Source organism: Hylobates moloch, unplaced genomic scaffold (assembly GCF_009828535.3).
Source record: "Hylobates moloch isolate HMO894 unplaced genomic scaffold, HMol_V3 SCAFFOLD_16, whole genome shotgun sequence".
NCBI lineage: Eukaryota > Metazoa > Chordata > Mammalia > Primates > Hylobatidae > Hylobates > Hylobates moloch.
The window spans coordinates 81,407,455-81,434,912 of record NW_026652291.1 but is presented as its reverse complement, the minus strand read 5'-3'; the positions used below and the strand labels follow the sequence as shown (position 1 = coordinate 81,434,912).

Sequence of the window (27,458 nt, the reverse complement as noted above, 5' to 3'; positions counted from 1 at the left end):
AATGATTTCAAAGGACATCATAAATAACGGCACACAGAAAAACTTATTGTTTCGGGAACTGCATAAACAGACATTTTTTAAAGAAAAAAACTTTAAACTCACAAGGCTTTATTCTTTCCTGGAAGGATACAGAGACAGAATGGTGGCTCCACAAAAGCATCAGTGACCCTGGCTCATTCTATCTTCTCCATCATCCACAGTAAGTGGCTTTCATTCTCAAAGCCATCTCATGAACCAGGAAGACTGCTGAGCTCTAGCTATCACATTCCAGATAGCAGAAAAGGCAAATTAGTCCTCTCTTAATCAAACCTGCTCCCATTACAAACCTTCCTAGAAGTCCCACACGATACTTTCATTGAACTTAGTTGGTCACATCTCCCTGCAAATAAAATTGAAAAATGTAATTTTTTTAGCTGGGTGTGTTGCTGCTCTGAAAACTATTGGAGTTCTATTTCCTTGCTGCAATAATTAACAGTGTGAAATCTAGTCTCTATAATCAGAAAGACAAGTGGACAGCAAAAAATAGCTCTCAAAAATATAATAATGGGCCAGACATGGTGGCTCAAGCTTGTAATCCCAGCACTTTGGGAGGCCGATGTGGGCAGATCACCTGAGGTCAGGAGTTCAACACCAGCCCGGCCAACATGGCAAACCCCATCTCTACTAAAAATACAAAAATTAGCTGGGTGTGGTAGCGCAAGCCCGTAAGTCCAGCTACTCTGGAGGCTGAGGTAGAAGAGTCGCTTGAACCCTGGAGGCAGAGGTTGCGGTGAGCTGAGATCACACCACTGCACTCCCGCCTGGGTGACAAAATGAGACTCTGTCTCAAAAAAAAAAAAAAAAGAAAGAAAGAAAGAAAAGAAAAGAAAAATATATATATATATTTATACATATATATACATATATATACATATATACACATATATATACATATATATACATATATATACATATATATAGGTAAATATGATAACTCTATCTAGATAATTAAGAGTTGACTATAATAATGCTACCTAGCATTCAATTTGCTTATTTGGTGTTTGGACATATAACAAAGGTGAAAAGGTAGAGTAAAATACAGAGTTAAAAACAAGAACATTTTTATCTTAATTTCACGTATATTTTAGGCAAAGAAGATTTTCTGGCCTGAAAAAAGTCAAAACTGTCTTTTTGACAGTCCATGAACAAAATGAACCTAAAAAAAACAGATTCACCCTTTAGAAAATCATGGAATTACAGTTGAAAAGGGACTCAAGGTTACTTGATTCACACAACCTTTTTGGTATTTTACACCCATGATACTACTTTCTCTAAGTGATCACCTGGTCTGTATTTAAACCTATGTGAGAACGTAATATTTCTTATGGTAATGTACTCTAACCTTAGAAAATTCTGACCTCCTGGTAACAGTGATTGGTCAAAAGTGTGGGCATATGATACAAGGCTAATCAAAATCCTGCCCTGAGATTTTTCACACTGGGAAACTAAGAGAGAAAAATCTTTTTTTTTCACTATGGACAGTCATAGAGTGTATGTGTAGAAGTGGCCAGCAGCCATGTTCCTCACAATATGGAGAAATCTTGTATATGATAAGGCAGAATGAAACTGAAACAAGATATGGAAAAAGAAAGACATGGAAGACAGAGTAAAAGAAGAAGATGACAGTGTTCAGGTCTGATACAATAGTCTCTGAATTCCCTAAAATGTCTCTGGTTCTTTTTTTTTTTTTTTTTGAGACAGTCTCGCTCTGTCGCCCAGGCTGGAGGGCAGTGGCACGATCTCGGCTTACTGCAAGCTCTGCCTCCTGGGATTCACGCCATTCTCCTGCCTCAGCCTCCCGAGTAGCTGGGCCTACAGGTACCTGCCACCACGTCCGGCTAATTTGTTTGTATTTTTAGTAGAAACGAGGTTTCACCATGTTAGCCAGGATGGTCTCGATCTCCTGACCTCATGATCCACCCGCCTCGGCCTCCCAAAGTGCTGGGATTACAGGCATGAGCCACCATGCCCGGCGTGTCTCTGGTTCTTTAAGCAATTTATTTTATGCTGTGACCTACCTCAGTCCTTTCAACAAATCTCCTTTTCTACATAAACTAATCTGAGTTAGATTCACCACCAAGGGCAGTTCTTGGCTGTAAACTTTCAGACTTTTAAAATGTATCAGAAATAAATTTGGATAAGTGGAATTACAGTATAACTACTGTTCTTTAATGTATTTTGCTTCTTTAAAATAATCATAGCTCTCTTCCTGTGGCAATGCTTCTGCATCTCTCTGATCAGCTTTAATGCCTACCAAAGCACTCATTTGAATAAGGTACCATTTTTTATTTCACCAATGACTTACTGATAAACATTTAAGGTTTCATTTCATTAGTATAAACAATACCACATTTATACTTGTACATATATTATTGTATATTTGTGCAATTATTTAGAATAAATCTGTAAAAGTAGAATTGTTTAATGAAGTAAGATACACATTTAAATTTTGATAGTTATTATCAAGTTTCCCTCTAGAAAAGTTGCAAACATTTGTATTCATAGAAACCGCATGGAATAGGGTCTGCCACTTTATAACCTCACCAGTACCAGGCATTCTCACGGTTTAATCTTTGCCAATATGGTAGACAAATATGCTGTCTCACTAGTGTTTTTATTTGCACTTCTTTAATCATTAGAAAGACTGAACATTCTTTTACTTTGATTGACCATTTATATTTATTTCTTTTCTCCTCTTCTTCCTCCTACATTTCTTCCTCCTCCTTTTTAGATAATGACATCCTACAACAAACATAATGCTTTAGGGTTCGTAGATCAGACCCAGAACAGAGCAGAGATATCAATCACCTCATTTATTCTGAATACTTTTGGTAATGGTGCAAAATATTATATAAGTTTTTTGAATGGCATAAAACTTGAGGCCACGTGCAGTGGCTCATGCCTGTAATCCCAGCACTTTGGGAGGCCGAGGTGGGCACATCACTTGAGGTCAGGAATTTGAGACCAGCTTGGCCAACATGGCAAAACCCCGTGTCTACTAAAAGTACAAAAATTAGCCAGGCGTGGTGATGTGTGCCTGTAGTTCCAGCTACTCCAGAGGCTGAGGCAGGAGAATCACTTGAACTGGGAGGCGAAGATTGCAGTGACCAGAGATAGCATCACTGCACTCCAGCCTGGGCAACACAGCGAGACTCTGTCTCAAAAAAACAAACAAACAACAACAACAGAAAAAAAAAACACTTGAGACTTTTTCAATAAGTGACAAAACTCAACCCAAACAGGCTCAAGCATGAAGGGAACATTAGTTTACATAACTAAGAAGTCAAGGGCTATTACTAGGTTCAGATGCAGATTGACCCAGGACTTGGTTTTGCTGTCTTCATGTCTTTGGCTCTGCTTATTCTGTGTTGATTGTTTTCTCACTTTTCACATGTGGTGGTAAGATGACTATAGAAACTTCTTGTATTCTCTCTAGTTCAAGTCCATGAGAAAAAAATAATCCTGCTTTTCTGGTAACAAATAATATTCACTGTGAATGGAAAGGCCCAGATTATTTGCCCATCTTTAACCAAACACTGAGACCAGGCAGTATGAAACACTGATTGATTAAAACCTGGGCACCTATTCCAACCTTAGGGCCAGAGGTGAAGCACCATCTAGAACATTCTAGGACTGAGGGTAGTAAAAGACTGGATTCCAGAAACACAAAATTGAATAGTGTAGCCAAAAAGAGAGTGAAAGAATGCTAGAGGGGCAATCATCAAATTACTATTATATACACACATTTATTATTGACCAAATGAACCTGTCAAAACCAGTCAAAACCCTGATGTCTTTTTCACAAAGGAAATAAGGCCATGACCTCCAATTATCTTTATCGAAAGAAGATTAAATTGTCTACCCTGTTTTCAGGTTACCATTAGTGGAGGTGAAGAACACAGATACATTGATCTAGAGCCCTAATTAAGAATTTAAGAGGCTACATGTGGTGGCTCACACCTGTAATCCGAACACTTTGGGAGACTGAGGCATGCGGATTGCTTAAGACCAGCCTGAATAATATGGAGAAACCCTGTCTCCACAAAAAATACAAAAATTAGAAAAGCATGGTGGCACGAACCTGTAGTCCCAGCTACTTGGGAGGCTGAGATGGGAGGATCACTTGAGCCCAGAAGGTCAAGGCTGTGGTGAGTCATGATAATGCCACTGCACTCCAGTCAGGGTGACAGAGTGGGAACCTGTCTTTAAAAAAAAAAAAGTTAAGAATTGGGCCAGGTGCGGTGGCTCACACCTGTAATCCCAGCACTTTGGGAGGCTAAGTCGGGTGGATCATTTGAGGCCAGGAATTTGAGACCAGCCTGACCAACATGGTGAAATCCTGTCTCTACTAAAAATACAAAAAAGTTAGTCAGGCATGCTGGTGCATGCCTGTAGTCCCAGCTATTTAAAAGGCTGAGGCAGGAGAATTGCTTGAACCCGTGGGGCGGAGGTTGCAGTGAGCCAAGATTGTGCCACAGCACTCCAGCCAGGGCAACAGAGCGAGACTCCATCCACCCACCAACTCACCCAAAAAAAATAGAATTAAAGTGACGTAAATAAATGTGGGCATATATGATGTCTACCGATTACACACAATACTGTTAACATGTCAGTTCTCCTCACATTGGTCTATAGATTGAATGAGATCAAGATAACAAATACATCCATCACCCCCAAAAGTTTTCTCATGCCCCTTTTTAATCTTTCTTTTTGTCTTCCTCCTCTTCTCTTTTCTTCTCTCCCCTTCTGTATTAGTCAGCTTGGCTGCCATAACAAAACACCATAGACTGGGTGGCTTAAACGATAGAAATCTATTTTCTCACAATTCTAGAGGCCAAATGTCCCAGATAGAGGTGCTGGCCAATTCAGCTCCGGTAAAGGCTCTCTGCCTGGCTTGCTGAGGTCCACATTCTTGCCATATCCCCTGATGGCCTTTCCTCTGTGGTACGCAGACAGAGAGAATAGTAAGCGATAGAGCCTAAGTGTGGCAATTAGGACATCTGTGCAAGAAAGGGGGTGGGGGCGGGGGCGGCAATAGCAGGATGGTTAGGCAATAGCAGGGATATGGATCATATAAACAAATATATTAAAGATGATGGAATCCATTTTTGTCACTGATAGGAAGAAGGGTTACAAATATGAAGAGGAGAAAAAGTAGAATGAACCCTGTGGTACTAAATAAGAATGAAGGCTTTGAGGTAAACTTATGGATTTCAAGTAGATACAAAAATAAATATAGATATGAATGCATATACATTGTGTATAAGTGTGTGTATGTGCAAGAAAGAGCCTGGGGGCAGTGACCCCAGTTTGATGAACAACGGGATATTACACTGTTTCAAACTATCTCCCTGCAAAATACTTATTTATTACAAAGAGGAAAAGAATAACATTACATTGTTGAATTCTAGTGGCTACCACCTTAATCAAGTGACCAAAGTAAGCATCAGTAAGGGAATATAGAAATATCATGTGACAACTGATAGGATACAATGAGAAAACACAGAATTACTTCTGTGATATTCATGCCAAGGTTGCACAGCTTGAATCTAATCATGAGGAAACAAATCCGAACTGAGGGATAAGTACTTAATAACTGGCCTGTAAATCTTCAAGGATGACAAGGGTGCTCACCTTGGTAGCACAAATGGCAGCATATATACTAAAACTGGAACAATACAGAGAAGATCAGCATGGCCCCTGAACAAGGATGACACACAAATTTGTGAAGTGTTTCATACTTTTTTAAAAAAGTGTCCAGGCCATGAAGTCAAGAAAAATCTAAAAAAGAGATATGACAGCTACATACGCCATATGATTTTGAACCAGATTTTTTGCTATAAATGGTATTACTGAGATAATTGGCAAAATTTGATTCGGATCTGGACACTGGAGGCAGTTAATGCATCAATGTAAATTTCCTGATTTTCATGGCTATTTTGCAGTAAAAGGAGAATGTCCTAATTTGTAGGAAATATACAGTAAAATATTTAAGGAATGACCCATTCAAATAAGTTTTTTTTTTTAAGGGTCTTGTACTGTACTTGCAACTTTTCTATAAGCTTGAAATTATTTTAAAATTTAAAAAGGGGTCTGGCACGGTGGCTCACACCTATAATCCCAGCACTCTGGGAAGCCAAGGCAGGTGGATCACCAGAGGTCAGGAGTTTGAGACCAGCCTGGCCAACATGGTGAAAGCCTGTCTCTAGTGAAAATACAAAAATCAGCTGGGCATGGTGGCACGCACCTCTAATCCTAGCTACTTGGGAGGCTGAGGCAGGAGAATCGCTTAAACCCGGGAGGCAGAGGCTGCAGTGAACTGAGATCCTACCACTGCACTCCAGCCTGGGCAACAGAGCAAGACTCCATCTCAAAATAAATAAGTAAATAAATAAATAAATATTAATTAGTAACTTAATTTTAAAAATTAAAAAGGAGTGGGAGGTCCAGGTGAGCCCAGAAAAGCAAATTTGAAACAAAACAAGCAAAACAAGCTAGATTGCTTTACTATAACAAAATAACAGGAACTTTCATTTTTCTACTTTCCACTTTTTGCATTTCTTTGTGATAAATCACTCCATATTCTGCCAGGGATATCCATGTGCCTTGAGAACATTTAAGTGTATTATAGCAGTTATGCAAATGAAAGAAAAAGTTCATATTCACCTTCTGGGAGTCAAAATAGGATCTTAAAGCAAGTCTTGAAAGCTAGGCTTAGTATTTTCTAAATTGATTTACTTCCAAGAACATGTCAGGAAAAACTCTAGAGGACTTACACCATAGGGCAGAGAGTGCATGCAGGATGCACTCCTTTTGACTAAAATGGCTAGGCCCTGAGGCTTGCTATATAAGGCACAAAATAGCAGTTCTCAAAGTGTGGCCTAGAGACCCCCTGAGGATCCTCAAGACCTTTTTAGGAGATCTGTGAGGTCAAAACTATTTTCATAATGTACTAAAACATTTTGTGCTTTTTTCACGCTTACGCTGTCATGAGTAGACAGTGGAGTTTTCCAGGGCTAAGTTATATATGAAATTCCAACTAAATGAATACAGAAGCAAATATGAGTTACTATTTAAGCTATCTTCTACTTAGCCAGACATTAAAGGGAATTGCAAAAATATAAAATAATGCCACTTTTTTCATCAATGGTGTTATATTTTGAAAAATATAGTTATATTTCATAAAATATGGTATGTATTATAATATTATTAAAATCTCTGCTTTAATTTCTTATATGGCTAATACTGATAACAATAACCCAAACAAATCAAATTTATTTAGGGTCCTCGAAAATTTTTACGAGTATAAAGGAGTCATGAAACCAGGTGGGTTGAGAATTGCTAACATAGAAGCAGAAAGTCTATCCCTTCCAGGTTAAAGTGTTATAAAAGAAAAAAAAGAAGAAAAAGCTAGAGCCAAGAAGTCAGTTACTTGGATTCTCATCTCTCTCTCTCCCTATGCCCCTGTACTTCTGTTCAAACCTTGAGTAAGTTTAGAAACATCCAGATACGTATGGGAAACTCAAGAATATTGAGACTAACATATATTAGAAGAGGCTGAAAACAAGAATTCTCACTTTTTTTGTGTGCCATGGACCACCTTTGGAAGTCTGATAAAAACATATGGATCCATTCTTAGAATGTTTTTATATTCATAAAAGAAAATACACGGAATTCCAAAAAAATATATGTTGAGATACATTTCTATTCATATGCCCCCAAAAAAGTCCTGCACATGACCACTTCCAAAATGGCACCAAAAAAATGATGCAATAGCAACTGCAGGCGGCTGTGGATAAATAAGCTTGGAACAACACCCCTGGAACACAACTCTTCCCTATGGACAGTCCCTTTCAAAATGCACAGGATCCACCCATGCCCCATGGAATGGATACAGAAGTGTAAGAGACTTGGGATTTAAAAAAAAAAAGACGAAGAAGCCATCATGTGGGGATACTTCGACACCTCCAAATAGCTTGGACCATGTACTCTAACAGCCGACTTCAGCATGTCACCACCTGCAGACTTCAGCATATCAGACTTTAGCACATCAGCACCCCCGGTGGGGGATGCTGATAATGGGAGAGACTATGCATGTGTGGGGACAGGGGGCATATGGGTAATCTCTGTACTTTCCTCTCAGTTTTGCTGTGAAACTAAAACTGCTTTTAAAAAAAATTTTTTTTTAATGTTCGGCATTGCTCCTGTTGCTCATCCCTGAGTCTATCTAGACATTTGGAATCACAAGACTAGAATAGGTGAATAGGTCTCACTATATAGGTTCTCAAAGCAATCCACAAGTCCAGAGGCTTGTCTTCATTGACCACTCCCATATAATAGCTCAAGTGGAAGAGAATGAGATCTCTATGGGCATGTGCAATCATCATCTTGGATAAGATGCTCCATATTCCAGATAAGAACCAACATTCATGGGCATAACTTCCTGGTCCCCACAAAAGACATCGAGTTATTTAGGAAAGCCCAAAGTTTTGGCTTCATACCAGGAATTTGTAGTTCTTCACAACCAGTCAAGGTAAATTTATCAATCAGGGTTATTTTTACTATAAACAACATTGCTAGTTACACAGTTGACATTCTGCCATTTACAGGTTTCTAGGGAAATATAATTAGAAACTTAATCCAAGGTAAATTTTGTCCAAACAGAAAGAGACAGGGTTTTGCTAACCTTTACACATTCTTTCTATGTACCTTTTCCCAACATTGCATTAAACACCCTTGCAGCCACTAAAAAAGGTGGAAACTCACATCAAGACCAAAAACTAAGACTAATAGATATTTCATTGCTGGATCTGGGATAAACAATACTTAGTATAAGACAGATGGAATCTTTCTGTGAAAAGCACTTACAGTCTGCTTCATGAAACACAGATTGCCTGACAAGGAGTTAGAAAATAATGCATACTTCACTATCTGTTTCTGAAGTCAGGGATATGGTATCTCTATTAACTAGAAATTTAGAATGCTATTCTTCTTTGTAAAAAGGGCCAGTCCATGAGTTGACTGTGTCTCTCCTCCATAATGTTGGGAGACAATTCTCCAATGGTCTTTTGTGTTTCTGTATGTCTCATGAAGAGGCACTGACAGCTTTTGTTCCAGACTATCTTTTCAAGGATGTTTGCATGGAAAACAATCTTAGAAGATAAAAAGTTGAGTCTCCCTCTAAAGCAGAGAGTATATTTGTTTCCTGACCATGATAGTAAATGAGTCTCTAATGAAATATTTTTGTGAAAACTGACCTAATAGAAAAGAGACATCATAGACCTCACTTTTAGGAGCAAGGAAGCTAATAAATAAGCTGATTTGTTTTGCAAATCCCAGAAGTTTCAGGAATTGGAGGCTCCAGATACATCTGAAGGCAAAGTGTAGAGGTGAGTTTAAAACAGAAGAAATGGTTGAAAGTCTGTATTTAAAAAAAAAAAAAAAAATCATTTCTCAGTCCTCTTTCCTTAGCCCAAAATTTGGGGACACCTTTTGCAGCTGATTAAATATGAGGTGATTAATTGAAAGTCTTTATACTAAAAGGTGACACGCCTAACCCTCTTCCCCAGTTTGTCTCACAGAATACCAGTTAACAACTTTATACTCTGTTTGCCTCTCCTGGTCCTTTCTCTGCCATTCTCTCCCTGGCTCTGAGAAACTGACTTCTGTGGACTGTATCAACTAGGCTCCCTTAGCCTCTGGCTTGCATTTGGACTCAGCCAATGAGAGCCACCAGCATAAGACTGCAGGGTAAAAGGAGAGCTGGGTTGAGCTTTTATTCTCTTTCTCCCCTTCCCCTGCAATTTTTGGCAGTGACTGCAGTTCTCTACTTTCAGATACAGCAACTGTTGCACGCCCTCTCACACACAACTACAGATCACTCCAGGTTCCAGTATACTGTTAGGCCTAGGAGAGGTAATGGCTTTCAGCTGTTTTTAGTCCTGGAGTGTTTACCACCTCTTGATTGTTCCTGTTTGTGAAGGTTTAGTAATGTTTCCCTCGTTACTCTCTTCATGGAATCCTTTCATTGCTCTTTGCAATTTCCCCTTTGAGTGATCCATCTGTTTCTTTTTTTCTTTTCTTTTCTTTTTTTTTTTTTTTTTGAGACGGAGATTTAGAGGTCCAGGCTGGAGTGCAATGGCATGATCTCGGCTCACCGCATCCTACGCCTCCCAGGTTCAAGCAATTTTCCTGCCTCAGCCTCCCAAGTAGCTGGGATTACAGGAATGTGCTACCACACCCAGCTAATTTTGTATTTTTAGTAGAGATGGAGTTTCACCGTTTTACCCAGGCTGATCTTGAACTCCTGACCTCAGGTGATCTGCCCGCCTCAGTCTCCCAAAGTGCTGGGATTACAGGCGTGAGCCACTGTGCCCGGCCAGATCGATCTGTTTCTTATAGGCCCACAAAGTCACATACCCTCTGGCAATTTTGCAGGATGCTTCTACTGGACCACCTGAACAAGCCCAAGAGAAAGGCCTACAGAGGTTTATTTCTAATCAAAAAGGAAAAGCATGAACAAATGCCCATAGGCATGAAGCAGTTAATCGTGTTCCAGGAACTAAGTGCTACTAGGTGTTACATGTGAGGTGGGGAGTGAATGGAGAGTAGGCCCAGAAAGAGACAAATGCCAACTCAAAGAGTGTCTTGTAACTCATATCACGGATCTCGGAGTTTACACCGTAGGCTCTGCAGAGGCACTGAAGAATTTCAAGTCTGAGTTTGAATCAATGCTGGAATAAAAATGAAGGAAAATGTAGGCAAGGCTAGAAGATGGAAGACATAAAGACATGACAGAGACAAACAAGTGCAATGGTTTCAATGAGAAATATTGAAGGCCATGATTCAGACTGTGGTGAAGTAATGGAGGAAATGGACGAAAAATTAGCAGCTATTGGGAGGCAGAATAAGTGAATGAGGGAATAGGGGGGAAACAGTCCCAACTGGCTCTTGGGCCTCTTACTTAGCAATGGATAAACAGCCTTTCACTGAGATAAAGTGTAGAAGATAACAGAATTTAAGAATGAGATTCACTGGGGGAAGGAAGGGGGTGAGGCGGGAACAATGATTAAGAGTTCTATTCTGAAAATGTTGAGCTGGAAATATCTGTGGGAAATGTGGGTGAAACTGTCCCTGAGGTGCAAGGAAAGAGCTTCCCTTCAACCCACTGGTCAGTGTAGAGGGCACTGAACTCTGAGTTTTCCCCTCCGTCAATGAGGGAAACCAAATACAAATCCACAGCAAAAGAAAAATGTAAACAAACAAACAAACAAAAACAGAGCAAATCTGCCTTTCATCTCAGCATGGTAGTAGGCAACAGCCAAAACCAGAACAAAAGGCTCCCTGTGTAGATACCCATTTGACCACAAGATGGCATCAGAGCTAAGCTGCAGGAGAGCCCTAGTCAGAACCTACCTCAGCGCAGCAAAGCCATCGCTTAACTGCTTGTTTTTGTTAGCAAAGAAGGGCTATTCACTGGCAAAAAAAAAAAAAAAAAAGACTGAAAAGAGACATTTGGAATATTCTAAAACCAATTATACAGACTATACAGTATGCTCTAGGAGCTGGGTATATGGCAGGTGATGAGCCGACTAGAGAATCAAGCAGGTGCCTGTTTAAATTGGACATCAAGGGCTGTGGGATAGCAGGTGTCACATAAGCCGACAACTTCAATATAAACCACAAGGTTGGCCAGTGCGGTGGCTCACACCTGTAACCCCAGCACTTTGGGAGGCCGAGGCGGGTGGATCACTTGAGGTGAGGAGTTCAAGACCAGCCTGGCCAACATGATGAAACCCCATCTCTACTAAAAATACAAAAAAAAAAAAATTAGCCAGGTGTGGTGGAGGGCACCTGTAATCCCAGCCACTCGGGAGGCTCAGGCAGGAGAATCCCTTGAACCCGGGAGGCAGAGGTTCCAATGAGCCGAGATCATGCCACTGCAGTCCAGCCTGGGCAAGAGTGAGACTCTATCTCAAAAATAAAAAAAATAAAACCACAAAGTATGAAAGGTTATCCAGAAGTTAGGTCAATTGGCATAACAATCAGAAACAAGAACAAAAACACTAGCAGGTTTATGTATCACCAGGCATGACCTCAGGCCTCACCCCAGGTGGTTGTTGAAGAGGCCCAGATACTATCCTCAGTTCAAATATTAGATTAAACATGGACATTTTGCCGTCTTGGCCTATAATAAATACCCCCGCGAACACTGCAGTTGAGTCACTCATTGTGAAGCTAGATGAGTGAGCAAGAAAAAAACCATGTCAGTGTTAGCATCTCATTCCTTCTTCCCCAAAATTATATGTCCTAGGAGTCATCTCAGCATGGAGAGGAGATGGAAGCAGCAGGAGCAGAGAGAGACTTATGGCATTTCCCCCAAGATCGGAAAGGGGATATAATATTGAGATTTCTTTGAGAGGCAGGAATCTGCAGGGGCAGAGTAGGCCAATACATTTTCAAAGCAGCCACTACTTAGAGAGAGAGAGAGATTTGACATACCACACTCAAAAGCAGGAACTGGGAAAATCAAGCCATCTCCTATGTATTTCCTAATAATTTGAGACTCTTTAATAAAAGAATTCCATCTCTTTGAATTCAGGCTAGCTTCAGTATGCCTTTTGTACCTATTAGTATAAACTTAAATGGGAAAACACAATGAACTTTATAAAGTCACATGATACAAATCATAGATGCCCCCACCTCCCCAGCCCACTTCACTTTTAGTTGTAACCAAAATACTAGTTACAATAGGCATTACAGACATAGTTACTATTAATACCACCAGGCCTCCCATATCACCCCAACCTCAGCCTACATGCAATTGAACTATCAATAACTATTTCATCAGCTTTCAAGCTGTCTAGGAATGGGCCATATCTCTGAATCATTTATACTCTAATATGTCACATGGCTATTCCAAAGCTTCCAGTTCTATTTGATTAATTATTACTGTCTTCAAGCTCCTCAAGACCTCTTGTCTCTTGATCCTTCTATAATAATATTCCTAATAGACTTCTCTTGCCTTTATTTTTATTACCATCCATCCAAAAATTTTTTAAAAAGTCTATCATTTGAACCACTCACCTAACTATATCTTTATAACTCCTCTGTATTCTTTTCATTCTGCTATATCCATACCAAAATAACTCTAGGCCTGGGTTAATATTTTCCCTTACAAAATTTATTAGAAATAAAAATAGTCAATGCTGTAAACTGGTACGACTACAAATCTCAACTCCAACTTTAGCTCGATTCTCAATATACTATAGCAATATTTCTGTTTCTCTCAAGACAGTTCTCTCCCATTTTCTAATAACAGCTGTTCCAAAATTTAACTACTCTTTTCACCAAGCAATCATTGTGAGGATTAAATACTTCAGTATCTGCTAACTTAATTTTAGCCAATGATCTCTCTTCCTTACACCAGTGACAAAAATATAGGCGATGGAGAAGAGTTTAACATGAAGACGATTCCCTACCTATAAAACTCATGTGTAGGCCGGGTGCAGTGGCTCAAGCCTGTAGTCCCGCACTTTGGGAGGACGAGGAGGGAAAATCATGAGGTCAGGAGTTTGAGACCAGCCTGGCCAAAATGATGAAACCCTGTTTCTACTAAAAATACAAAAAATTAGCCAGGCACAGTGGCAGGTGCCTGTAATCCCAGCTACTCAGGAGACTGAGGCAGGAGAATCGCTTGAACCTGGGAGGTGGAGGTTGCAGTGAGCCAAGATCGTGCCACTGCACTCCAGCCCTCGTGACAGAGTGAGACTCCATCTCAAGCAAATAAACAAACAAACAAAGCTCTTGTGCATCTCTACCAACAGTTCCTTCCAGCTAGTCATTCTAAAAGAAATGTCCCTCCATTTGTAAAGGCTGGCCAGGCGCAGTGGCTCATGCCTGTAATCCCAGCACTTTGGGAGGCTGAGGCAGACGGACCACTAGGTCAGGCGTTCAAGACCAGCCTGACCAACATGGTGAAACCCCGTCTCTACTAAAAATACGAAAAATTAGCCTAGTGTGATGGCAGGCACCTGTAATCCCAGCTACGCAGGAGGCTAAGGCAGAAGAATCACTTGAACCTAGGAGGCGGAAGTTGCAGTGAGCTGAGACCATGCCACTGCACTCCAGCCTGGGCAACAGAGCGAGACTCTGTCTCAAAAAAAAAAGCTAACAATTCATTAATCTTTGCTCAAAGAAAAAAAAAAATCTCAGCTAAGTCAAAGTCAAGTCTTTCCAACTCTGGAGACAAATATTTCCTTAGTCCCAGCTGGTCTAACCTCTTTCTCTCTCCTTCCTTTTACATATTTCTTGGGGGACAAATATCTTTGTGTTTGTCTCTAGGCACTCACCTCTTGATTATACTGTGATACCATAACCAAGCTTCTGCCCTACAAACCTGTTGTCCCCAAGGCCCCATGATTGCTAAATCCAAAGAGTATACTTTAACCTTTATTACATTTGCCTTTTGGGCAGCATTTGACATTAGAGAAAAAATAATGTTTCCAAATTGCAAATCTGCAATAATAATAACAACAACTACCATATACTAAGTACCTGACATGTGCTAAGTGTTTTATACATGTTGCCTTATTTAAGCCTCACAATGATTCCATCTCATTTAATGAGAAAATGGAGGTAAAGTAACTTGCCAATAGATATACAGAGAGTAAGAGAAAGAACTCAGATTTGGAATCCCTTAACGACTCTGTCTCAAATGACTCTAAAATCCATTCCCTTAATGACTATGCTATTTTCAGACCTATGTAGCATGCTGCCTACTGGCCAGTCCCTCTTGGATTACAAAGTAAATTCAGAATGACCAAGCCTAAAACTAAACACATCTTCTTAACCCTAGACAAACCCTTCTTCCAGTATTACCTACTTCTCTAAATGGTACCATTATCCACCTAAATGCCCAAATCAGAAACAACAAAGTTTTCTTTAAAAATTTCCCTCTTCCAAGTCCTACATCAAATTGATCATTTAATTCTGTCAACTCATTCCCTTAACTTCTCCCCAATCTGCCCATCCCCACTTTCAGAGTTTGGGTTAGGCCCTCATCATGTCTCACCATGACAACTACAAAAATTTCTGAGACAGAATTCTCATGTAGAATGCCATCCACTTCTAATCAATTCTCCACACACTGTCAAAGTGATCATTCTAAAACTCAAATGTTGGTGAGAATGTGAACAACCTGGATCACTCACATACTGCTGCTGGTGGGAATGCAAAATGGTACAGCCACTCTGGAAGATAATTTAACAGTTTTTTTAAAACACTAAATACTTCTCATGTTACCCAGAAATTGCCATCCTGGGCATTTATCCCAGAGAAATGAAACTTAAGTCCACATAAAATCTTACATATGATTTTTCATAACAGTTATATTTGTAATAGCAAAAAAAATTGGAAATAATCAAAATGCCCGTCAATAGATGAATGGTTAAACAAATTGTGGGTACATCTGCAAATAAAAAGGAAACTATCAAAACTATTGTTACACACAACTTGGATGCAAGGGCATTATACTAAGTGGGGGAAAAAAGCGCCAATCTCAAAAGGTTACAGGTATAATGATTTTGCTTATACAACTTTCTTTAAATGGCAATATTAGAGATTACAAAAAAAAAAACAATTAGGGCTGGGCACGGTGGTTCATGCCTGCAATTCCAGCACTTTGTAAGGCCAAGGTGGGGGATGACTTGAGGCCAGAAGTCTGAGACCAGCCTGGGCAACATGGCAAAACCCTGTCTCTACTAAAAATACAAAAATTAGCTGGGCATGGTGGTGCACACCTGTAGTACCAGCTACTTGGGTGGCTGAAGCACGAGAACCACTTGAACCCAGGAGGCGGAGGTTGTAGTGAGTCAAGATGGCTCTGGAGAATAGCCAAAGGTCTACAGCAACCAAGAAAATGCTGAACCAAGAAAGTGGGCAGACCACTTGAGGCTGGGAGTTCCAGACCAGCCTGGACAACATGGCAAAACTCTGTCTCTACCAAAATAAAATACAAAAACTAGCCAGGCACTGTGGCATATGTCTATCGTCCCAGCTACTTAGGAAGCTGAGGTGGGGGTGGTTAACTTATACTGTGAGGTCAAGGCTGCAGTGATCCATGATTGTGCCAATGCACTCCAGCCTGGGTGACACAGTGAGGCTCCATCTCAAAAAAATAAATAAATAAATAATAAATAAATAAATAATAAAAATAAAAATAAAAAAGGAGCAACTTACTATCGAAAGCAATCTGCAGATTCCATCAAAATATCAATGACATTCTTCACAGAAATAGAAAAGAAATCCTAAAATTTGTATAGAACCACAAAAAACAAAGCAATCCTGAGCACAAAGTTGGAGGTTTCACACTACCAGACTGTAAAATATACTACAAAGCTGTAGTAACCAAAACAGCCGGTACTGGCATAAAAACAGACACAGAGACCAATGGAACAGAATAGAGAACCCAGAAATTAATTCACATATCTACAATCTACAATCAACTAATCTTTGACACAGATGCCAGGAACACTCATTGGGAGAAAGGACAGTCTCTTCAATAAATGGTCTTGGGAAAGCTGCATCTCCATATGCAGAAGAATAAAACCAGACTTCATCTCTCACCCTATACAAAACTCAAAATGGATCAATTACATAAATGGAAGACCTGAAAATATAAAACTACTAGAAGAAAACATAGGTGAACTGCTTCAGAACATTGGTCTGGGAAAATATTTTATAAGCCCCCAAAAGTACAGGCAATAAAAGCAAAAATAAATAAATGATATTATATATAACTAAAAAGCAATCAACAGAATGAAAAGACAAACCAGAAAATGAGAGAAAATATTTGCAAATGACTCATGTGACAAGTGATTAATATCCAGAATATACAAGGAACCCAAACACCTCAATAGCACAAAAATACAATCTGATTTTCAAATGAGTAAATGATCTGAACAGACATTTCTTAAAAGATACATAAAAATGGCAGGCTAGGCATGGTGGCTCACGCTTTGTAATCCAGCACTTTGGGAGGCCAAGGCAGGCAGATCACTTGAGGCCAGGAGTTCAAAACCAGCCTGGCCAACATGGTGAAACCCAGTCTCTTCTAGGAAAAAATACAAAAATTAGCCAAGCATAGTGACACGCACCTGTAGTCCCAGCTACTTGGGAGGCTGAGGCAGGATAATTGTTTGAACCTGGGAGGTGGAGGCTGCAGTGTGCTGAGATTGTGCAACTGCACTCCAGCCTGGGCAAAAGAGCAAGAGCAAGAGTGAGAGAGAAAGAGAGAGAGAGAGAGAAAGAGAGAGTCAAGAAACACATGACAAAATGCCCGACATCACTAATCATCAGGGAAATGCAAATAAAAAGCACGATGAGGTTTTATTTCACCCCAGTTAGAATGGCTATCGTCAAAAAGACAAAAAATAACAGATTCTGGCATGGATGTGCAGGAAAGGGAACTCTTAAAACACTGTTTGCGGAAATGTAAACTAGTAGAGCCACTATTGAAAATATTATGGAGGTTCCTAAAACAACTACAAACAGAAGTACTGTATTATCCAGCAGTCCCACTACTGGGCATTTATCCAAATAAAAGGAAATTAGTATATCTAAGAGACAACTGTACTTGCATGTTTGTTACAGCACTATTCACAATAGCCAAGATTTAGAATCCACCTAGGGGTTCAATAACAAATGAATGGATAAAGAAAATGTGGTATATACAAATGGAATACTATTAAACTATAAAAAAAGAATGAAATCTTGTCATTTGCAACAACATAGATGGAGCTGGAGGACACTATGTTAAGAAAAATAAGCCAGGAACAAACCATTAAACAGCACACGTTCTCACTTACATGTGGAAGCTAAAAAATTTGATCTCATAGAAGTAAAAAGTAGAATACAGGATACTAGAGGCTGGGAATGATAGGGAGAAGGAAGGGATAAGGAGAGATTTGTTAAAGGTTATAAAATTACAGCTAGATAAGAATAAGAAGTTCTAGGGCCGGGCGCGGTGGCTAACGCTTGTAATCCCAGCACTTTGGGAGGCCGAGGTGGGCGGATCACGAGGTCAGGTGATCGAGGCCACGGTGAAACCCCGTCTCTACTAAAAATACAAAAAATTAGCCGGGCGTGGTGGCGGGCGCCTGTAGTCCCAGCTACTCGGAGAGGCTGAGGCAGGAGAATGGCGTGAACCCGGGAGGCGGAGCTTGCAGTGAGCCGAGATTGCGCCACTGCACTCCAGCCTGGGCGACAGAGCGAGACTCCGTCTCAAAAAAAAAAAAAAGGAATAAGAAGTTCTAGTGTTCTATATCACTGTAGGATGACCATAGTTAATAAGAATATAATTTCAGGCCACACATGGTGGCTCACACTTGCAATCCCAGCACTTTGGGAGGCTGAGGAGGGTGGATTGCTTGAGCCTAGAAATTAGAGACCAGCCTAGGCAACATGATGAAATCCCATCTCTACCAAAAAATACAAAATTTACCTGGGCATGACGGTATGTGCCTGTTGTCCCAGCTAATCCTGAGGCTGAGATGGATGGATCGTTTGAGCCTGGGAGGCAGAGACTGCAGTGAGCCGAGATTGTGCTATCGCACTCTTGCTTGGGCGACAGAGACCCTGTATCAAAAAAAAAGAAAAAAGAAAAAAAAAGAAATATAATTTCTAACAGCAAAAAAACACACTGAATATTTCCAACACCAGAAAAAGATAAATATTTGAGATCATGGATATGCTAATTAACCAGATCTGATCACTATGCATTATATATAAAAACATCACCATGTACCCCATGAACGTGTATAATAACTATTTGTCAATTAAAAAATTTAAAAGAGGAAATGTTCTTGTACAAAATCTTTGCAGCATTTTTGATTGCCCTTATTGACCCCCCCATAGGAAAACAGCCTGTTGCATGACAAGAGTGATGCCACCTTGAAGTGAAACTGCCAATGACGACCATGATGACTCCTGCAGCAAGGTCTTTAAGAATGCCTGTAACATGGAAAACTTCTCACAAATAAACAATCCCTGTATCATAAATAAAGATGCTTATCTAATCTCCCCAGTGGTCACATTTCACAAGAAAGTCTGAAGCATGACAAGCTACACAAATCTTTACCCTAAAAGCTTGCTTTACAAAGGATATTTTCTGGAGGGCAGGTAGAGGGATCCACCATCTCATGCCCACCCAAGACATTGCTTCTGTTCATAAGTTCTATTAAATGTTTCTTTCTGAAAAACGGGATTTTTCAGCTTGCTTTCTTCAGCATCTCAGCACCTTTGGTAGCAGTCTTGAAGTCAGCACGCATTTCCAGTGTGGGACCTTGGTCCCTGGTTGTGGAGGGAGCACAGACCTCATGCTTAGAGAATTGTGTTTGTCTGTTCTAACTTATTTGGCAGTGTATTAGTCTGGATTCTCCAGAGAAACACAGCCAACAGGAAAGGGAGGGAATGAGAGAGAGAGAGAGAATAAATAAAAGAGAAAGAGAGAGATTGATTTACTATAAGGAATTGGCTCACTGAAGTATGGAAGGCTGAGAAATCCAAGATCTGCATCAGTAAACTAGTGACCCAGGAGAGTCAATGGTATAGTTCCAGTCCAAGTGTATTAGTCTGTTCTCACAATGCTAATAAAGATATATCCAAAACTGGGTAATTTATAAAGGAAAGGGGTTTAATTGACTCACAGGTCAGCATGGCTGGAGAGGCCTCAGGAAACTTACAATCATGGTGGAATGGGAAGCAAACACATCCTTCTTCACATGGCAGTGGCAAGCAGAAGTGCTGAGCAAAAGTGAGAAGAGCCCTTATAAAACCATTGGCTATCATGAGAACTCACTATCACAAGAACAAGCATGGGGGTAACCGCCCCCATGATTCAATTACCTCCCACCAGGTCCCTCCCATGACATGTGGGGATTCCATACAATTCAAGATGAGATTTTGATGGGGACACAGCCAAACCATATCACCAAGTACAAAGGCCTGAGAAACAGGAGAACCAATGCTGTAAGTTCTAGTCCAAGAATGAGTCCAAAGGCAGAAGACTAAAGTCCTAGCTCAAACATATTCTGGCCAAAAGAAAGAATTCTTCTTACTCAGCCTTTTATTCTATTAAGGCCTTCAACAGATTGGATGAGGCTCATCCATGTTGAGAAGAGCAATCTGCTTTACTCAGTCCAATCCAAAAATTAATCTCATCCAGAAACACCCTCACAGGCAAACTAAGAAAAAAATGTTTAACCAAACATCTGGAAATCAGTCAAACTGACACATAAAACTTGCCATCAGAGAGTACTACTTGAAAGAATGACAGAAGGCACCTGACTTTGTTTTACATAACTTGAAACCTATTCAGCGTGAAAAAAAACCAGCTACACAGAAGACATTCCTCAAAAACATCGTAAGACAAACGGACAACATGCTGCCACCTAGGGCAAAGAATTACAATCGAGGCAAATAATAGATGCAGAGAAAGCCTGCAAGGAAAAGCTGGGTAGAGTTTCTTTGGGAAATTATTCAAAAGTGTCTCGATATACTGAGGAATTTAGAAGCTATGCATATGCCTAGGGCAGGATGCATGTTCAAAAACAATCTAAAAAGACCCTAAGCTTTTACTTCTGGCTTATCTTTGGGCTCAGCACAAGCAGGGAGTATATAAATGGCCTCTCTAAGTACTGAAAGCATGCTCTAACACAAAGCCAATCTTCAAAGGTTGGAAGAGGGTTTTTTGTTGCTGTTATTTCTTTCTTTTCTTTTATTACTTTATTCTATTCTAGTATAGCTCCTGGTGATCAGGAAAATATCTATCAAAGCACCCCTGAACACAAGCTAAAGGAACAGAGACATCAGAGACCACACAGGACAAAGAATACAGACTTTACAAAGATCATATAGAAAAGTCACTAAACAAGCAAACAACTATATTTTACAGGAAGCAACAACAACAACAAATCGTGAGAGAAGAATCTGATGTCCAGAGTTAGCATATTTTAATATTCAAATGTCCAATTTCCAGCAAAAACATTATGAAGCATGCAAAGAAACTAGAAAGTACTAGAAAGTATTTACAGAAGAAATTAATATAAGCTCTCCCTAAGGAAGCACAAACAGTGAACATTTTAGACAAAAATTTAAAATCAACTATTTTAAATATGTTCAGAGAGGTAAAGGAAACCATAGACAAAGAGTTAAAGGAAACCAGAAGAATGATGTCTTAACAATAGAAAATATCAACAAGGATAGAAATTATGAAAAGAAACCAAGTAGAAACTGTGAAGCTGAAAAATACAATAACTGAAATGAAAATTCACTAGAGGGTTGCAATAGCAGATTTGAACAGGCAGAATAAAGAATGAGTGAACTTACAACTGTTGACCAAAATCAAAATTATCCAGACTTAGGAGTATAAAGAAAAAAGAATGACCAGGCACAGTGGCTCACATGTGTAATCTCAGCACTGTGGGAGGCTGAGACAGGAGAATCACTTGAGCCCAGGAGTTCAAGACCAGCCAGGGCAACATAGTAAGACTCCATCTTTACAAAAATTAAAAAAAAAAAAAAAGTTAGCTGGGTATAGTGGTATGTGTCTATAGTTTGAGCTACTCGGGAGGCTGAGGTGGAAAGACCTCTTGAGCCCAGGAGTTCATGAGGCAGTGAGTCATAATTCTGCCTGTCAGCCTGGGTGACAGAACCAGACTGTGTCTCAAAAAAAAAAAAAAAGAAAAAAATGAAGAATAATTATTGGAGTCTTTAAAAATCTATGGGAATAATCAAGAGTACCACCATACACATTACAGGAGTCCCAGAGGAGAAAAATAAAACAGTGGAAAAAAATGTTGAAGAAATAACTAAAAGCTGCCCAGATTTGGTAAAAGACAGGAAGCTATGCACCCAAGAATCTCAACAAACTCCAAGAAGGATAAATATAAACAGTTCCACACTGAGAAACATTATAATCAAATTGTCAAAAGACAAAGACAAAAAAAAATCTTAAAAGTAGGGAGAGGAGAGATTTGTCAGACACAAGTGATTCTCAATAATAAGAACATCTGATTTCTCATCAGAAACTACGTAGGCAAGAAGGCAGTGGGATAACATAGTAAAAGTGCTGAAAGAAAAAGACTATCTACCAAGAATTCTATACTCAGCAAAGCTTCCTTCAACAACAATGGAGAAATTAAGACATTAGCACATAAATAAAAGCTTAAGGAGTTTGTCACAAGTAGACCTACACTATAAGAAATACTAAAGGGAGTTCTTCAGGCTTAAACGAAGAAAACTAGACAGTAACTAAAAGCTCTAAGAAGAAATCAAGAAGTTAGATAAATATAACTACATCAGTAAATACAAAAGCCAGGATCACTATGTTTTTGGTGTGTAGTTCCCCTTTTTTTATATGATTTAAAAGACAAGTACATAAAATAATTACAAATCTATGTTAATAAACACACAAGGTATACAGATGCAATCGGTAATAACAGAAACATACACAAGAGGACTCAGCTGTTTAGGGCCAGAGTTTTTGTATGCTATTGAAACTAAGTTGGTATCAATCCAAACTAAAGGTAGTATAGATTTAGGTGGAAACAACCCAAATGTAAATGGAGGAACAGCTAAATAAAATGTGGTATACACACACACACACATACACAAAATATGGAATACTGTTTACCCATAAAAAGGAATATAGTACTGATCTATAATGTACAATGTTTGAAGTATATAAACCTCAGAAAAAAATTGTGAAGGAAGCCATGCATAAAAGGTCCATATCGTAATATTGTATGATTCCATTTATATGAAATATCCAAATAAGTAAATTCACAGAAACAGGAAAAAGATTGGTGGTTGCCTAGGACTGTGGGGAGGGGATAAGTGGGAGTGACTGCTTAAGGGGTATGAGATTTCCTTTTAGGATGATAAAAAATGTTTTATAGGTGGTGGTTGCAGAACATTGTGAATGCATTAAATGTCATTCAATTGTACACTTTAAAATGGTTATTTTAAATGAATTTTACCTTTTTTTTTAATTAAAAGCCCTGATCATGCTGAAACATGAAAATGTTCACATTGTATTACAATCATACACCACAGACAGTTTTTTTAAAGAGGAAACAGAAAATAACAGCACGCACTGCAGAGTAATGTTAAGTAATGCTTTTAAAGCTTTTTGTTTTATTTAATCGAGTTTTGTGTATTTATTAGGTTACAATGTACAATATTTCTTACTGTGGGTTGCAAAAAATAAAATGGAAAGCCCCTGAAAATAAAATCCTGCTGCTACACTCTTTTAATTATTCTTCTGTGGCAGGCACGGAAACATGCAATTCTGATCTTTCGTAAAAAAAAAAAAAAAAAAAAAAAAAACGGAGCTGTGAGGAGTGCAGTTAGCTCACAGCCTCTGGCTGCAAAGCCTTTAAGATCTGTTAAAGCCTTTGTGCCAAGGCCATGTTCTTCCCAGGCAGCCTCCAGTCTGGCAGATACCAAGGCCTGGCCATGTCTGCCCACTGCAGGACTTCTCTGACGGGCAACCCCAAATCTTCCTATTGAATCAGCCAGGACTCTGTCAAATCCCTACTGCATTCTTAGACTGCACCTACCCAATTCCACTTTCATCAATCTTTCCTTTTACAAATGTCAGATCTGTATCAAGATCTGAAGATTTACCAGGTCCAGTTCTTCTTCCTCTCCCTTAGTCTTTCACAGGACCTATTTCCCAATAATCCTAATTCCAATTTGGCATCAGCTTCCTGGGTGATCTGAACTGATATATCCTCATAACACTTATCACAATTTGTAATATGATTATGTGTTTGTATATTGTCTCCAACACATAGCAATTTCCTTGGCAGCCTTTTTCACTGAAGGTTCCTCCTCTCACAAAACCTGGATAACTTCCTCATTGACTCCCTCCTGTAGCCTACACAGGGGAGTAGTGCTTTTACTTTGTGCCTTACATAAGGGCACCCAGCTAAGAGACTGAGAGGGGGCTGAAATCCTGTTTCAGGGCTATATCTGCCAAGAGTAGAATTTCTCAACCATGGCACTGCTGATATTTTAAAATAGTTAATCCTTTGTAATGTTGGGGGGGCTGACCTCCCCACCATTACACTATGACTTTTAGTAGTCTATCTGTCCTCTACCCACAAGATGCCACTGGTACCCTCCCTAATGGTGACATTTATAAATGTCTCCAGACATTGCCAATTGTCCCAAGGGGGAGCAAAACTTTTCCTGTTTGAGAACCCTTGGCCTTGATGAAACAGCGTTTTTCTACTTTCTCCAAAAGTGCCATATGGTCAGTTAGTAGTCCTGCTACAACTTTTCACGGTCCTGGGAATATTCCTCCAGGTTAAGCATGCCCAGATGCCTCGCTAGCAACTCGCACACATTGTGAAGCTTTCTGCCTCTTCCTTTCATGTCCGTTTTTTTGGACCCTACATGGGTCCGCATGTGTTCCCATGAGGTATACGCCTAGGATGGGACAGATTATCCCAGGTAGCTGTGAACTGCAAATCCATGTCCAACCATTTTCTCATTATGGTCTCCCCTCCGAGCAGACAAAAACTTAAAGGAGGGCCAACCCTGGGCAGCACTGAAACTGCCTTTGCAAAACTATGACTGAGACAGTGAAAGAAATATAACTTAACTGACTCCATCTTGCTTCTAACCTCCAAGCTGTCCTTGTCCATTCCTGAGTGTAGGTTGAACTAAGTTTGGGAGAAACTTAGTTTGTAGTTTATAGTTTAAACAATGACAGTAATAGCCCTTACCCAAAGCAGACCTCCTTCTTGCCTGGAGACTAGATTGCCTTTGTAGAACTAACATTAGCCACAATATTAGAAATTATGGTTTAGGAGTCACACAGCTGGAGGCTACAAGATTCTGCCCCTCCTTAAACTACTCCTAAGATCAGTGCTTGAGATATTTTTCAGACCCAGCACTTAGGGGATCAGCTGGCACCACCCAGATCAATAAACTGGCTCATCTGATCTTGTGACTCCCCAAACCAGAAACTGACTCAGCGCAAGAAGACAGCTTCTACTCCCTATGATTTCATCCCTGACCAATCAGCACTCTAGTTCACTGGGTTCCCCCCACCAAATTATCCTCAAAAACGCTGACCCACAAAAGCTCAGGGAAGACTGATTTGAGTAATAATAAACACTAGTCTCCCGCACAGCCGGCTCTGCGTCAATTACTCTTTCTCCATTGCAGTTCCCTTGTCTTGATGAATCGGCTCTGTCTACGCAGCACGCAAGGTGAACCCCTTGGGCGGTTACAGCATGTTGCCATTAAGGAACAGATGTACTGTCCCTTGGCCTCTAGGCCTTCTCATCACACTTTCTTATCCACAAACTGTTTAATCCAATTTTGCTTGGAAAATTACTAGTCATCTTATGTAAATCCCTGTGGCCATTCACGTTGGGGCATGCTACATACTACATACTACTTCCTTCTTACATGAGAAGTGCCTAATTTAAAAAAAGTGTGCATTTCTGAGTGCCTACCGTTAATACTTCAGGGTTCCTATTTTGTCTAAATGTGTGAGCCATGGCCATCTTCATCAGGCACAGTAACCTCCTATACCTCAATTTCAGGTGCTTTAAAATCTGAATGACCATCCCTTCAAACTTCCTCTATCAAAGTATATTTCATACATGCCATTTAACCTGTTTTAAGGCGGGTTTTTCCCACAAAACTAGTGCAAATCCATGTCCAACCATTTTCTCATTACGTTGTACGAGAAAGAAACTTCATTTTATCCAGGTAAGTTTGCTTCCTTCCCCCCACCTCCAACTGTTTTTCCTTATTTGCATTCATGTGGATGTTTTAAACTTATATTTTGGATTTTGATTATTCAGTTTGTACAAAATTTAGTACATGCAGGATTTAGAAGGGATTGCAAAAGTCTCTTTAAAAAAAATCAATCCATTACCACCTTTTCAGTAAAGCCTCTTAATGGGGAAATGTGGTATGTGACGAGGAAGTTGACTAATTTTCTTAGATGGAAGTATAAAATAAAAAGAAGCTCTCTTGTCACAAATGCGGATGGGGGGAAGAGGACAGACTTCATGCAGGACTGGAGTTGGACAGGGTTCAGGACTAAGAACACACCTTACTACCCTGGCTTCCCCTTCTCTACTTACAAGACTGAACCAATGTGCCCTACACAAGGTGAAGGATACACCCAGTTACTCCGCGGTGGTTAGAGCGGAGATTCACTGGGTGTAGTCTAAGGCGGGATCAGTCTGGGGGCCACCGTCACAAGCTGCATACAGCAACCAAGAGTTGTCCAGATTAATGTTTCTAGAATGTGAGGTGATTTAAAAAAAAAAAAATCAATCACTTTCTGGCCCGGCGCGGTTGCTTGCCTGTAATCCTAGCACTTTGGGAAGCCAAGATGGGAGGATCGCTTGAACCCAGGAATTCCAGACTAGCCTGGGCAACATGGTGAGACCTCTTCTATACAAAATAAAACTTAGCCAAGCATGGTCGCGCGCGCCTGTAGTTCGAGCTACGCGGAGGCTGAGGTGGGAAGAGCCCTTGGAGTTCCAGACTGCAGTGAGTCGTTATTGCGCCACTGCACTCAGGCCTGGGCGACAGACCGAGACCTTGTCCCCCACGCCCAAAAAATCATACTTCCTGCGGGAATAGTTCAAACTAAACATGCCACTTTGTGCGTAATTTTACATTCAATTCATCATCACCTCAAGAACAAAATGTTCTTTCTCCGCCTCAAACCTGGAGGGCAGAAAAACCCAAGTCCTCTCAAACCCACCGAGCACGCTGTTTTCCTGAGACGGAAAAGAGGGTTAACAGCCGCTACTGCGCACAGCCTGCAGGGGAGGACGGCAGCCAGGAAGGGCCAAACTTAGCCGCAGTAGCGCTGGGGCGCGCTCGCGGCCCACGGCGTCCGACGTCAGCCTTGCCCCGGCAGAGCTTCGCGAGAGGAAAGGCGGGATTCAGGGTGGGCGCGTGCCCTACGAAGACGAAACGAACTTTGAAGACAACTAGAGGAGCTCACCCCCTGCCTGTGACAGCTTAGGGTCGCCTACTTTTTGTGGACACACCACCGTCCACGGAGTGCGGAGGCAGCCTGCACTTTTCTTGCGTCCCTGTATGACGCACGGTGGCGCAATTCCCGAGCGTGCCAATCCCGGGCTGGCTGGAGGGCGGGCTCTTCAAATTTGAATTGCGGAAGTGTGTGTGTTGGAGAACGTCGCGGAGGAGGTAAGCGTCGCTTGGGGCCCGGCCGCCGCAGGCAGGGTCCACAGTGGGCCTGAGGCGCGAGCCCGGCGGCGTCCGGCCCACCCTCCGCGCGGAGCCGAGCTGGGACTGCGGCAGCGTCTCCCTGCCAGGCTCTTCACCCAAGGTACGTCCTCCCCGCGCCCTCC

At 40.6% G+C, this 27,458-nt stretch overlaps 1 protein-coding gene, 1 long non-coding RNA gene and 1 pseudogene across 9 annotated transcripts in view; 2 read left to right on the top strand and 1 right to left on the bottom strand.

Annotated features, from left to right (window-relative positions):
• Window positions 1-109: 109 nt before the first annotated feature.
• Window positions 110-27,010, bottom strand: LOC131381491 (uncharacterized). 3 transcript variants are annotated; one of them, XR_009210264.1, is made up of 4 exons: window positions 26,843-27,010; window positions 18,542-18,675; window positions 4,121-4,242; window positions 110-379 (listed from the first exon to the last, which is right to left on the bottom strand). It is a non-coding gene; the product is annotated as an uncharacterized LOC131381491 (long non-coding RNA). The 3 variants fall into 3 exon arrangements; XR_009210263.1 differs by having other exon boundaries at window positions 4,121-4,238; XR_009210265.1 differs by having other exon boundaries at window positions 4,121-4,238; window positions 26,772-26,850.
• LOC116456525 (U6 spliceosomal RNA) lies at window positions 5,687-5,784 on the top strand (annotated as a pseudogene).
• A 131-nt stretch (window positions 27,011-27,141) lies between the features above and the next one.
• MIS18BP1 (MIS18 binding protein 1) overlaps window positions 27,142-27,458 on the top strand; it is a 58,388-nt gene continuing 58,071 nt past the window's right edge. For all 6 annotated transcript variants that reach the window (XR_009210262.1, XM_058429506.1, XM_058429505.1 and 3 more), the window contains exon 1: window positions 27,142-27,436. The gene's annotated coding sequence lies outside the window, so the exon portion shown is untranslated. The remainder of the gene's footprint in view (window positions 27,437-27,458) is intronic.